Genomic DNA, 14,799 nt, shown 5'->3' with positions numbered 1-14,799 from the left:
AGGAAATAAGAACACCCTGAAGAAGTTCTGTTGTACAGAACGAAACCTTTCGGCTGGCTGTGGTACATAAACTTAAGGAAAATAAAAGCATTTGAATATACACCAAGATTCAGCGCTTCAATAAGGACTCTACATGATATGATTTGATTGGAATATTTGTGCAAGTGGTGCTGTGCCAAACTTTGGAATATTCTCCAATACTCTCTACTACTTACTCTCTCCTACTCCACTACTCTCAAATACTCACTCTCTACTTTTCTCCTAAAGGATCTGGAGACCTGGGTGGATAAGAACAGCATTCTTCCGCCCACACAGACCGGCTTTAGGGCTAACAGTTCCACGCTGGATAACATCATAGCGCTCACGTACCTCGCGAAGAAGGCTAACTTGAGGAACAAATTACCTTTGTTCTGTTGCTTTATAGATTATTCAACGGCCTTTGACCGAGTGAACAGAAGCCAGCTATGGGCGAAACTAGTGACCTGGGGGATCCCCAAAGTCCTGCTAAAAGCCATACAAGCACTTTATGAGGGGACCTGGGTCCAGGTGAAACTAAGCTCTTCAACTACAACCACAAGAATTGCCACCAACTCTGGTTTAAAGCAGGGGTGCGTCTTGGCCCCTCTACTTTTTAATCTGTACACAGCGGACATGGGGCAAGCCCTGAAAGATGCGTACCTAGCACCCCCTAGATTAGGGAAGTTGGTCCTGGGAACGCTGCAGTATGCAGATGATACAGTAATCATGGACCACACCAGGATAGGGCTTCAAAGAGCCTTAAATAGTCTTGCCACCTACAACAAGGACAATGAGCTATGTATCAACGTGAGCAAGACCAAGATAGTAATCTTTGGCAAATACCATCTTAAAACAAAAACTTCATGGTCACTGGGGGAAGCACCGAATCACCACAACTCCATCTTACAACTATCTGGGCACATGGGTATCTGAGAGGGCCACTGCAGTTAAACATCTGAAGGAGCTCAAACCAAAAATAAACAAAATATTAGCGTCTTTAAGACGCTTAAGCTATGGCCTGGCCAGTCCTTCTGCGGACCCGATGTTGACAGTACTCAAGGCTAAACTGATTCCCGCCATCACGTACGGACATATAGCCTACCCAGGGGCCTTTGAGAAAGTGGTCCAAGCAGCCCAGGTGAAAGCATACAAGATGGTGCTTCGGGCCCCCAGACAGGCACGGAACAACAGGCTTAGATTAGATATAGGCCTGAAACGTCCAGAGCTGGTACTACTGGGGGATTTGCTAAAATACTATATGAGTATTGAAATCACCTGTAAACACCCTAAAGCATTCCCTAAAATTCGTCTTTGGCGACACAGGCTCCCCATGGCATTCCAAGGTGGAATTAGCCATTAAAGCTCTGAAAATTGAGGGCAGGAGCCTGCATCTTCACGAAATTCCATTTACCGCCTGGGCCCAAGCAGTTAAGCGCCAAGTTCAGTCCATTTCTTTTGAGCTAGATCTTTCTTCGCTCAGGCACAACCCACTAACTCTGGCCCTGGACAAGTCCTATATCTCTGGCAAACCCCAACCATATCTGCATGATTCATTAACAACTCAGGCAAGACAGAAAATTCTGTTTATGCGCCTCTTGGCTCTCAGGATCGCGGACTTTAATCCAACTTGGGCACGTACGGACGGTGCCATTGCTTGCCGTCTTTGCAACTATCGCAGAGAATCCTGGCTACACCTGCTATGTTGCTGTACAAAGTTGGCCAGCGACCGACAGCGACTGATCCGCCCGGCTTTACGGAATCTGGGTCACAGAACATGCAGAGAGGCCTCGGTCTGGTGTTTTTCAGAAACTACGACCTGCTTATTAGCTGGGGTCGGCAAGTTTATCCACCAAGTTAAAACTGCACTCGATTCCCAACTACAGGATACAGTTCCGATGTGCCCTGACAGTGGGCTTAGTGCTCCCCCCGCCGCCCCAAAGTTGTCAGCCTATAGTTAACCCAGGGAGTCGTCGACAAGTAATCGGAACCATCGGACTTAGGCACTTAATCTGGGTCGGCTAAGGGTCTGATGCAGAATCCACCAGTTGTCATCTGGCTCTGCAGCGTGAGTGTGGATGTCGAACCTCTATACGTCTCTCAGACTTTAGTAGGCGTGGTCCCATGGTGAAATCATAATTCTCATTCTTGTAAAAGAACCCTAATTGGACAATAGTAGAAAATATGTCAGTCTTGTAACTATATAATTGCACTAATGGTCTTACTTGGTTTTGGCCGAGAAAGGGGGGGGGGGCATTTTATTGCATTTTACTGCATTTGTTTGTAATTCATCGTATTTTACACTGTAAAGAGTTTAAGTAATCACACAGTTTATCAATAAACGAAAAAAAACGAGTTCTTTGCGTCAACGCAAAAAAAAACACTCTCTACTACTCATTCTCTACTACTCTACTACTCTCTACTACTCTCTCTCTACTACTCACTCCCTACTACTCACTATCTACTACTCTCTACTACTCACTCTCTACTACTCACTCTCTACTACTCACTCTCTACTACTCTCTCTCTACTACTCACTCTTTACTACTCACTCTCTACTACTCTCTACTACTCACTCTCTACTTCTCACTCTCTACTACTCTCTACTACTCTCTCTCTACTACTCACTCTCTACTACTCACTCTACTACTCACTCTCTACTACTCTCTACTACTCACTCTCTACTACTCTCTCTCTGCTAGTCTCTACTACTCACTCTACTACTCACTCTCTACTACTCTCTACTATTCTCTCTCTGCTACTCACTCTCTACTACTCTCTACTACTCACTCTCTACTACTCACTCTCTACTACTCTCTACTACTCACTCTTTACTACTCTCTACTACTCACTCTCTACTGCTCTCTACTACTCACTCTACTACTTACTCTCTACTACTCTCTACTACTCACTCTCTACTACTCTCTACTACTCACTCTACTATTCACTCTACTACTCTCTACTACTCACTCTCTGCTACTCTCTCTACTGTTCTTCACTACTCTCTACTACTCACTCTCTACTCTCTATTACTCAATATCTACTCTCTACCTCTCTCTACTTCTCTCTACTAGTCTCTAGCTCTCTACCGCTACCTCTCTACCTCTACCACTCTACCTCTACACCTCTACCTCTCTACCTCTCTCTACACACACACATATACACATATATATATGCATATATATGCATATGCATTTATATATATGTATGTGTATGTATATTACCTACTGGCGGTCGCCAGTAGGTATATATAGTTAGGATTTTTTCTCTATGGGATTTTTGAAAATTCTATGTCTAATAACTTTGCCGTTTGTGGACGGAATTGGCTGAAATTTTCAGGACAATGGCACATTTTGTTTCTGAGCAGCCTTTGAAAATTTGGGGGGGGTTCGTCAAGGGGGGGCCGAGAAAAAAGGGGGGTCCCAAAACGCGTTTTTCCCATGTTAATTTCCATAGGGCGGTTGGCCTCACTTTTAGCCCGAACGGCTGAATGGATTTGCACGAAACTTGGCAAAATTGTAGGGACTGGTAGCCCGATGTGCCTTTTGTAGGTCTCAATATATGTGCTCCAGTGGATTTTGAGAAATTAACGTTTAAAAAAAGATATATATCTGTAAGCGCGGACCGGGCAGCGGCCTAGGACGCGTACTTTTCGCGCAACGGAGCTTTGTGAAGCGAAGCTGATTGGTTCTCCGGCGTCTGTCAACATTCCAAACAGTCCGTAGTGGCCGCAAACAGTCCGTAGTGGCCGCCATCTTGTCTCTCGGTAGGATCGAGAGACAAGAGGAGGCCAAAGCGAAGGGGCAAATGACCATAAGGGGGAATAGTAGATCCTCGCTGACCCCCTAGGTTTGATGTGGAGGTTTTAAAAGGGCCCCGCGGGGCAAAAAAAAAAAAATATAATAATAATCTTACGGCTGAATGGATTTGCACGAAACTTGGCAAAATTGTAGGGACTGGTAGCCCGATGTGCCTTTGCTAGGTCTCAATATATGTGCTTCAGTGGATTTTGAGAAATTAACGTTCAAAAAAAGATATATATCTGTAACAGCGGACCGCTTCGCGTACTTTTCGCGTTACGGAGCTTTGCGAAGCGAAGCTGATTGGCTCTCCGGTGTCTGTAAACATTCCAAACAGTCCGTAGCGGCCGCCATCTTGTCTCTCGGTAGGATCGAGAGACAAGAGGAGGCCAAAGCGAAGGGGCAAATGACCATAAGGGGGCATAGTAGATCCTCGCTGATCCCCTAGGTTTGATGTGGAGGTTTTAAAAGGGCCCCGCGGGGCAAAAAAAATAAATAATAATAATAATCGAACGGCTGAATGGATTTGCACGAAACTTGGTAAAATATTAGGGACTGGTAGCCCGATGTGCCTTTGCTAGGTCTCAATATATGTGCTTCAGTGCATTTTGAGAAATTAACGTTCAAAAACAAGATATATATCTGTAACAGCGCTCCGCTTCGCGGAGATAAAATTATATCTGTATTACGTAGCTGTTGCTAGCACCAGTTAGCGACGGCTAGTAGGAGATAGCGACCATCTTGGGCCCCACTTTGCATGTGAGTGATATTTATCACTAATGACATGCAAAGTGGGCATGCCAAGATGTTAGCGACTGGAAACAGTCGCTAACATCGCTATCTCCTATTATCAACTTTTGGAAATATTCGAGATAAGCGCGAATATCTCCAAAAAGTAACAGCTGCCCTGAGCAGTTCTTAGCCATGTTATCCAATGGGAGGTGGATAACATGGCTAAGAGCATTAGCTCGGTAATGCATGAATATCGCGGAGTTTTCAGCGATATTAATGCATTGCGCTCGTTTTTTATCGTATTTGCGATAAACCTTGATAATAGCAAGGTTTATCTGCGATAATTTCTGACGGTAAAAAAATCTTTGCAATGCATCGTTAGGGATAAATATCGCTTAACTTTGGTAATATGCCCCAACGTCTGTTAACGTTCGATTCGAAGGAAATCAGGAATTGTTGAAAAACATTGTGTGCGCCATCTTGTCTTTTTTCAAATGCCACACTTTTGTCGTGCACGGCAGCCATTTTAGATGCCTTGACCAGATCCACTCTGTGCATGCTGATGCCAGCTTCAGTCTGAAACATCCAGAAACAAGGTGGGGCTTTCATCGTTTGGGAAAAAAAAAACAGTTTTCATCCAATGAAAAGTGTTGTTTTTAGGTCACATGATCAAGCCTTCCATCATTAGGAAACCAAAAGTAAAATGAACCAATGAAAAGTTTTATAAACAAGTCACATGACCTGTTATGCGGCATAGGGTGTAAAATGCGGAGAAAATACGTTGGCACGTGAGGCGGCGTCAGTAGCGGACCGATGTGCGAATAGGCCGAAGGCAACACAACGCGCCAAGATCCGGATGGCACCGAGGTGGTTTCCAGCAAGTTGCAGCACTGGTGTGGCCATCCTACAATGCTGAAAGTCGGCGTGGGGCGCCCCGTTGGCCTGTGAGTTTGCGTCAGTAGCGGACCGATGTGCGAATAGGCCGAAGGCAGCACAACGCGCCAAGATCCGGATGGCACCGAGGTGGTGTCTAGTAAGTTGCCGCACTGGTGTGGCCATCCAACAATGCTGAAAGTCGGCGTGGGGCGCCCCGTTGGCCTGTGAGTTTGCGTCAGTAGCGGACCGATGTGCGAATAGGCCGAAGGCAGCACAACGCGCCAAGATCCGGATGGCACCGAGGTGGTGTCTAGTAAGTTGCCGCACTGGTGTGGCCATCCTACAATGCTGAAAGTCGGCGTGGGGCGCCCCGTTGGACTGTGAGATGGCGTCAGTAGCGGACCGATGTGTGAATGGGGCCGAAGGCAGCGCAACAATATTTTCGGAATAGAAGACACCACTAGGCGCTGAGATTCCAAGATCCGGATGGCACCGAGGTGGTGTGTAGCAAGTTGCCGCACTGGTGTGGCCATCCTACAATGCTGAAAGTCGGCGTGGGGCGCCCCGTTGGCCTGTGAGTTTGCGTCAGTAGCGGACCGATGTGCGAATAGGCCGAAGGCAGCACAACGCGCCAAGATCCGGATGGCACCGAGGTGGTGTCTAGTAAGTTGTCGCACTTCTGTGGCCATCCTACAATGTTGAAAGTCGGCGTGGGGCGCCCCGTTGGCCTGTGAGATGGTGTCAGTAGCGGACTGATGTGTGAATGGGGCCAAAGGCAGCGCAACAATATTTTCTACTATATTTCCGGTGTAGAAGAGACCACAAGGCGCTGAGATGCCAAGATCCGGATGGCACCGAGGTGGTGTGTAGCAAGTTGCCGCACTGGTGTGGCCATCCTACAATGCTGAAAGTCGGCGTGGGGCGCCCCGTTGGCCTGTGAGATGGCGTCAGTAGCGGACCGATGTGCGAATAGGCCGAAGGCAGCACAACAATATTTTCTGACTGACACCACAAGGCGCTGAGATGCCAAGATCCGGATGGCACCGAGGTGATGTCTAAGTTGCGGACTGATGTGCGAATGGGGCCAAAGGCAGCGTAACAATATTTTTTGTATGGAAGATACCACTAGGCGTTGAGATGCCAAGATTCGGATGGCACTGAGGTGATGTCTAGCAAGTTGGTGTGGTCATCCTACAATGCTGAAACTCGGCGTGGGTCACCCCATTAGCCTGTGAGATGGCGTCAGTAGCGGACCGATGTGCGAATAGGCCGAAGGCAGTACAACGCGCCAAGATCCGGATGTCACCGTGGTGGTTTCATAGTTGAGAGGCACTTCATCTGCAGTGGGGCGCCGAGATCCGGATGGCACCGAGGTGATGTCTAGCAAGTTGCTGTACTGGTGTGGTCATCCTACAATGCTGAAACTCGGCGTGGGTCGCCCCATTAGCCTGTGAGATGGCGTCAGTAGCGGACCGATGTGCGAATAGGCCGAAGGCAGCACAACGCGCCAAGATCCGGATGTCACCGTGGTGGTTTCATAGTTGAGAGGCACTTCATCTGCAGTGGGGCGCCGAGATCCGGATGGCACCGAGGTGATGTCTAGCAAGTTGCTGTACTGGTGTGGTCATCCTACAATGCTGAAACTCGGCGTGGGTCGCCCCATTAGCCTGTGAGATGGCGTCAGTAGCGGACCGATGTGCGAATAGGCCGAAGGCAGCACAACGCGCCAAGATCCGGATGTCACCGTGGTGGTTTCATAGTTGAGAGGCACTTCATCTGCAGTGGGGCGCCGAGATCCGGATGGCACCGAGGTGATGTCTAGCAAGTTGCTGTACTTGTGTGGTCATCGTACAATGCTGAAACTCGGCGTGGGTCGCCCCATTAGCCTGTGAGATAGCTGTTCTTTGGATTTGGGCCTGGCTCGTCTGCTGTAGTGGGGCGCCCCTTTACCGTTTCAGTTGCCATTCAGCTGAGTTTCGGCTGCTCTTGATGCTACAGCGACAGGCGGCTGCAACAGGACTCTCAAAATGGCGGCCTGTTCTTTGGATTTGGGCCTGGTCCACTAAAATGGCCCTGGGACACCTTAGAACTCGGACGCTCTATTTTTTTTTCCTTTCCTGTACATGCAAAAAAAGGTAAATGCCCGGTACGTTACACGCTTCATCTGCCACGATGAACTCTCCAGAGGAACCGAAAAAAAATATAGTTGTGGTAACTATACCATGCATCGTCATATGGAGAGGTGGCACCAATTAATTATAGTGCTGCATAAAAGAGAGATTTGGAGGAGAACCCCTGACCTGCTAGTACATTCATCAAAGAAGTGGCACTGAGAGCTTCAGAGGCAAGGGAAACGGTCCCAAATTTTTAGAAGAACTTTGGAAAGATTAAAATGACATGTTTAGATTGTGGCAAATTAATTTCATGTGGACAGATGAGTGTTACTCTAATAAATACAGCATATGAACATCATCATAGTCGATGGTTGGTAGAGACATTTTGACTATATCCTGGACCTGCCCGTCCTCGCCCAAAATGGCGCCGGAATAAATGGGACTCGTAACTCCTTGTTGTGTACTGGTTGCAGAACCTTGAAATCACGAGATACGTATGCAGTTTTGAAGCACATGGCGGGCGGGGACGAGAATTGATTGAATATTTCGACATCCCTATTGATATTAAGTTCTGATGTGTTATTGATTACTGTACTGTTGAAAGTTCGAATTAACGTCACCCATGGTACTTGCCCGCAAATGTATATCTAGATAATTTTATTGTAACTGGCCCTGTCGTATTTTAATTATAAAATGTACGTCCACCGATTCCGTAACTGTTAGACACCTTAGTTCTTGCAACCTAATGGCCCGCCCGTTACGTTCCTCTACAGTGTAAATGTCTACTCATCACATACGATTACAGTTTGCTCCGTGGCCGGCCCACGTGGTTATAGGCTCGTATTTGGGGGGGGTTCGTCAAGGGGGGGCCGAGAAAAAAGGGGGGTCCCAAAACGCGTTTTTCCCATGTTAATTTCCATAGGGCGGTTGGCCTCACTTTTAGCCCGAACGGCTGAATGGATTTGCACGAAACTTGGCAAAATTGTAGGGACTGGTAGCCCGATGTGCCTTTTGTAGGTCTCAATATATGTGCTCCAGTGGATTTTGAGAAATTAACGTTTAAAAAAAGATATATATCTGTAAGCGCGGACCGGGCAGCGGCCTAGGACGCGTACTTTTCGCGCAACGGAGCTTTGTGAAGCGAAGCTGATTGGTTCTCCGGCGTCTGTCAACATTCCAAACAGTCCGTAGTGGCCGCAAACAGTCCGTAGTGGCCGCCATCTTGTCTCTCGGTAGGATCGAGAGACAAGAGGAGGCCAAAGCGAAGGGGCAAATGACCATAAGGGGGAATAGTAGATCCTCGCTGACCCCCTAGGTTTGATGTGGAGGTTTTAAAAGGGCCCCGCGGGGCAAAAAAAAAAAAATATAATAATAATCTTACGGCTGAATGGATTTGCACGAAACTTGGCAAAATTGTAGGGACTGGTAGCCCGATGTGCCTTTGCTAGGTCTCAATATATGTGCTTCAGTGGATTTTGAGAAATTAACGTTCAAAAAAAGATATATATCTGTAACAGCGGACCGCTTCGCGTACTTTTCGCGTTACGGAGCTTTGCGAAGCGAAGCTGATTGGCTCTCCGGTGTCTGTAAACATTCCAAACAGTCCGTAGCGGCCGCCATCTTGTCTCTCGGTAGGATCGAGAGACAAGAGGAGGCCAAAGCGAAGGGGCAAATGACCATAAGGGGGCATAGTAGATCCTCGCTGATCCCCTAGGTTTGATGTGGAGGTTTTAAAAGGGCCCCGCGGGGCAAAAAAAATAAATAATAATAATAATCGAACGGCTGAATGGATTTGCACGAAACTTGGTAAAATATTAGGGACTGGTAGCCCGATGTGCCTTTGCTAGGTCTCAATATATGTGCTTCAGTGCATTTTGAGAAATTAACGTTCAAAAACAAGATATATATCTGTAACAGCGCTCCGCTTCGCGGAGATAAAATTATATCTGTATTACGTAGCTGTTGCTAGCACCAGTTAGCGACGGCTAGTAGGAGATAGCGACCATCTTGGGCCCCACTTTGCATGTGAGTGATATTTATCACTAATGACATGCAAAGTGGGCATGCCAAGATGTTAGCGACTGGAAACAGTCGCTAACATCGCTATCTCCTATTATCAACTTTTGGAAATATTCGAGATAAGCGCGAATATCTCCAAAAAGTAACAGCTGCCCTGAGCAGTTCTTAGCCATGTTATCCAATGGGAGGTGGATAACATGGCTAAGAGCATTAGCTCGGTAATGCATGAATATCGCGGAGTTTTCAGCGATATTAATGCATTGCGCTCGTTTTTTATCGTATTTGCGATAAACCTTGATAATAGCAAGGTTTATCTGCGATAATTTCTGACGGTAAAAAAATCTTTGCAATGCATCGTTAGGGATAAATATCGCTTAACTTTGGTAATATGCCCCAACGTCTGTTAACGTTCGATTCGAAGGAAATCAGGAATTGTTGAAAAACATTGTGTGCGCCATCTTGTCTTTTTTCAAATGCCACACTTTTGTCGTGCACGGCAGCCATTTTAGATGCCTTGACCAGATCCACTCTGTGCACGCTGTCGATCCTTAGCATGGCTCCCCACCCTCGCAAGCATCTCCCCCAGGCAGTGGTCACCCCCGCTCTCTGTTTTATGCATGGGTAATAAACCTCCCCCCATCTGCGCTGTTCTTCCCTGAGAATCACACCCTGTGCCCGCCCGACACCTCCCTTTCGCCCTATTCACTACCGCACCCTCTGACACTCCTTTTCCTCTGTGTCCGATTGTCCAGGCCGGTCCTAGGCTATCAGCTAGCCCTGCAGATGTAGTTTATAGCCACAGCTGTAAAGAATCACCCGTCTTCAAAGGAGTTATAGTAGATCAAGGCCCACACTCGATGAGATCCGTCACAGCAGAAGCGTTGCTATTATCTGAAAACCATCCTGTATTGTGATTGGGGAGGGGACCGAGCGTGAAGCGGAAGATTCCAGGGATGACTCTTTGTACATCAAAGTTTTTACAATTATGTGTCACATTAAAAATATATAGCACTCCGACAAAGTAGTAAGATTATAAAACTTTAATAATTTATAAATATATACAAGAAAACAAAAATAGTAATAACATATAAACATTTTTAGAGAAAAACAACGAAGTAGCGGTCGGCTGTGCGAATAGTCCCAACGCAGCACAACGTCCAGATTTCCGGCGTGGGGCGTCGCGGGGGGTGGGTGATCAGTAGCAAACTGTTGTGCGAATAGTTCCAAGGCAGCAGAACGCGCCGAAATCTAGATGACACAAAAGTGATGTCTAGTAAGTTGCCACCCAGCAAATAACGGCGTGGGGCGTCGCGGGGGGTGGGTCATCAGTAGCAAACTGTTGTGCGAATAGTTCCAAGGCAGCAGAACGATGGCACCAAGGTGATGTCCAGTAAGTTGCCGCACTGGTTTTGGTATCCTACAATGCTGCTCCGAATAACGGCGTGGAGCGCCCCGGGGGAGGCGGCGTGAACGGGCCTCTCCAGGTGGAGTCTCGTCTGTTGTAGTGGGGCGCCCCTTTACCGTTTCAGTTGCCATTCCGTCCGCTTTTGGTCCACTGTGTCAAAATCCGCCATTCAGCTGAGTTGCGCCCACTCTTGCGGTGCAGCGATAGGCGGCTGTCACAGGACTCTCAAAATGGCGGCAGGCTGTTTCCTTTTTGGGCCTGGTCCACTGAAATGGCCCTGGGACACCTTGGAAATCGGACGCTTGTCTGCTAGGTCTTGGACCCCATTCTCGAAAGCGTCCCCTCCGCCTTGAGAATTCATCAAAAGTTTTGGGGGCTCCGACTCCTGCAGGCTTCTGGTGGGGAGCGGCTGCAATGATTGCTCGCGGAATGACCACGACTGAGCTACGAGATGGTGGTGCTCTCATGCTGACGCCAGCTTCAGTCTGAAACATCCAGAAACAAGGTGGGGCTTTCATCGTTTGGGAAAAAAAAAACAGTTTTCATCCAATGAAAAGTGTTGTTTTTAGGTCACATGATCAAGCCTTCCATCATTAGGAAACCAAAAGTAAAATGAACCAATGAAAAGTTTTATAAACAAGTCACATGACCTGTTATGCGGCATAGGGTGTAAAATGCGGAGAAAATACGTTGGCACGTGAGGCGGCGTCAGTAGCGGACCGATGTGCGAATAGGCCGAAGGCAACACAACGCGCCAAGATCCGGATGGCACCGAGGTGGTTTCCAGCAAGTTGCAGCACTGGTGTGGCCATCCTACAATGCTGAAAGTCGGCGTGGGGCGCCCCGTTGGCCTGTGAGTTTGCGTCAGTAGCGGACCGATGTGCGAATAGGCCGAAGGCAGCACAACGCGCCAAGATCCGGATGGCACCGAGGTGGTGTCTAGTAAGTTGCCGCACTGGTGTGGCCATCCAACAATGCTGAAAGTCGGCGTGGGGCGCCCCGTTGGCCTGTGAGTTTGCGTCAGTAGCGGACCGATGTGCGAATAGGCCGAAGGCAGCACAACGCGCCAAGATCCGGATGGCACCGAGGTGGTGTCTAGTAAGTTGCCGCACTGGTGTGGCCATCCTACAATGCTGAAAGTCGGCGTGGGGCGCCCCGTTGGACTGTGAGATGGCGTCAGTAGCGGACCGATGTGTGAATGGGGCCGAAGGCAGCGCAACAATATTTTCGGAATAGAAGACACCACTAGGCGCTGAGATTCCAAGATCCGGATGGCACCGAGGTGGTGTGTAGCAAGTTGCCGCACTGGTGTGGCCATCCTACAATGCTGAAAGTCGGCGTGGGGCGCCCCGTTGGCCTGTGAGTTTGCGTCAGTAGCGGACCGATGTGCGAATAGGCCGAAGGCAGCACAACGCGCCAAGATCCGGATGGCACCGAGGTGGTGTCTAGTAAGTTGTCGCACTTCTGTGGCCATCCTACAATGTTGAAAGTCGGCGTGGGGCGCCCCGTTGGCCTGTGAGATGGTGTCAGTAGCGGACTGATGTGTGAATGGGGCCAAAGGCAGCGCAACAATATTTTCTACTATATTTCCGGTGTAGAAGAGACCACAAGGCGCTGAGATGCCAAGATCCGGATGGCACCGAGGTGGTGTGTAGCAAGTTGCCGCACTGGTGTGGCCATCCTACAATGCTGAAAGTCGGCGTGGGGCGCCCCGTTGGCCTGTGAGATGGCGTCAGTAGCGGACCGATGTGCGAATAGGCCGAAGGCAGCACAACAATATTTTCTGACTGACACCACAAGGCGCTGAGATGCCAAGATCCGGATGGCACCGAGGTGATGTCTAAGTTGCGGACTGATGTGCGAATGGGGCCAAAGGCAGCGTAACAATATTTTTTGTATGGAAGATACCACTAGGCGTTGAGATGCCAAGATTCGGATGGCACTGAGGTGATGTCTAGCAAGTTGGTGTGGTCATCCTACAATGCTGAAACTCGGCGTGGGTCACCCCATTAGCCTGTGAGATGGCGTCAGTAGCGGACCGATGTGCGAATAGGCCGAAGGCAGTACAACGCGCCAAGATCCGGATGTCACCGTGGTGGTTTCATAGTTGAGAGGCACTTCATCTGCAGTGGGGCGCCGAGATCCGGATGGCACCGAGGTGATGTCTAGCAAGTTGCTGTACTGGTGTGGTCATCCTACAATGCTGAAACTCGGCGTGGGTCGCCCCATTAGCCTGTGAGATGGCGTCAGTAGCGGACCGATGTGCGAATAGGCCGAAGGCAGCACAACGCGCCAAGATCCGGATGTCACCGTGGTGGTTTCATAGTTGAGAGGCACTTCATCTGCAGTGGGGCGCCGAGATCCGGATGGCACCGAGGTGATGTCTAGCAAGTTGCTGTACTGGTGTGGTCATCCTACAATGCTGAAACTCGGCGTGGGTCGCCCCATTAGCCTGTGAGATGGCGTCAGTAGCGGACCGATGTGCGAATAGGCCGAAGGCAGCACAACGCGCCAAGATCCGGATGTCACCGTGGTGGTTTCATAGTTGAGAGGCACTTCATCTGCAGTGGGGCGCCGAGATCCGGATGGCACCGAGGTGATGTCTAGCAAGTTGCTGTACTTGTGTGGTCATCGTACAATGCTGAAACTCGGCGTGGGTCGCCCCATTAGCCTGTGAGATAGCTGTTCTTTGGATTTGGGCCTGGCTCGTCTGCTGTAGTGGGGCGCCCCTTTACCGTTTCAGTTGCCATTCAGCTGAGTTTCGGCTGCTCTTGATGCTACAGCGACAGGCGGCTGCAACAGGACTCTCAAAATGGCGGCCTGTTCTTTGGATTTGGGCCTGGTCCACTAAAATGGCCCTGGGACACCTTAGAACTCGGACGCTCTATTTTTTTTTCCTTTCCTGTACATGCAAAAAAAGGTAAATGCCCGGTACGTTACACGCTTCATCTGCCACGATGAACTCTCCAGAGGAACCGAAAAAAAATATAGTTGTGGTAACTATACCATGCATCGTCATATGGAGAGGTGGCACCAATTAATTATAGTGCTGCATAAAAGAGAGATTTGGAGGAGAACCCCTGACCTGCTAGTACATTCATCAAAGAAGTGGCACTGAGAGCTTCAGAGGCAAGGGAAACGGTCCCAAATTTTTAGAAGAACTTTGGAAAGATTAAAATGACATGTTTAGATTGTGGCAAATTAATTTCATGTGGACAGATGAGTGTTACTCTAATAAATACAGCATATGAACATCATCATAGTCGATGGTTGGTAGAGACATTTTGACTATATCCTGGACCTGCCCGTCCTCGCCCAAAATGGCGCCGGAATAAATGGGACTCGTAACTCCTTGTTGTGTACTGGTTGCAGAACCTTGAAATCACGAGATACGTATGCAGTTTTGAAGCACATGGCGGGCGGGGACGAGAATTGATTGAATATTTCGACATCCCTATTGATATTAAGTTCTGATGTGTTATTGATTACTGTACTGTTGAAAGTTCGAATTAACGTCACCCATGGTACTTGCCCGCAAATGTATATCTAGATAATTTTATTGTAACTGGCCCTGTCGTATTTTAATTATAAAATGTACGTCCACCGATTCCGTAACTGTTAGACACCTTAGTTCTTGCAACCTAATGGCCCGCCCGTTACGTTCCTCTACAGTGTAAATGTCTACTCATCACATACGATTACAGTTTGCTCCGTGGCCGGCCCACGTGGTTATAGGCTCGTATTTGTATAATGAAATTTTCACAATAAAGGTTTTTAAAAGAAAACATGGTAGTAGTATATACATTGGTAAAGTTTGTAATAATAGTCACTGTTTTAG

General features: G+C 48.3%; 1 protein-coding gene across 1 annotated transcript in view; it reads left to right on the top strand.

Annotated features, from left to right (window-relative positions):
* LOC144799857 (sodium/glucose cotransporter 4-like) overlaps positions 1–14,799 on the top strand; it is an 803,794-nt gene that overhangs the window by 752,843 nt on the left and 36,152 nt on the right. The gene's annotated exons all lie outside the window — the stretch shown is intronic.

Source organism: Lissotriton helveticus, chromosome 1_2 (genome assembly GCF_964261635.1).
Source record: "Lissotriton helveticus chromosome 1_2, aLisHel1.1, whole genome shotgun sequence".
NCBI lineage: Eukaryota > Metazoa > Chordata > Amphibia > Caudata > Salamandridae > Lissotriton > Lissotriton helveticus.
Note: the sequence above shows the minus strand (reverse complement) of the source record. Positions and strands in the feature narration are given on the sequence as shown.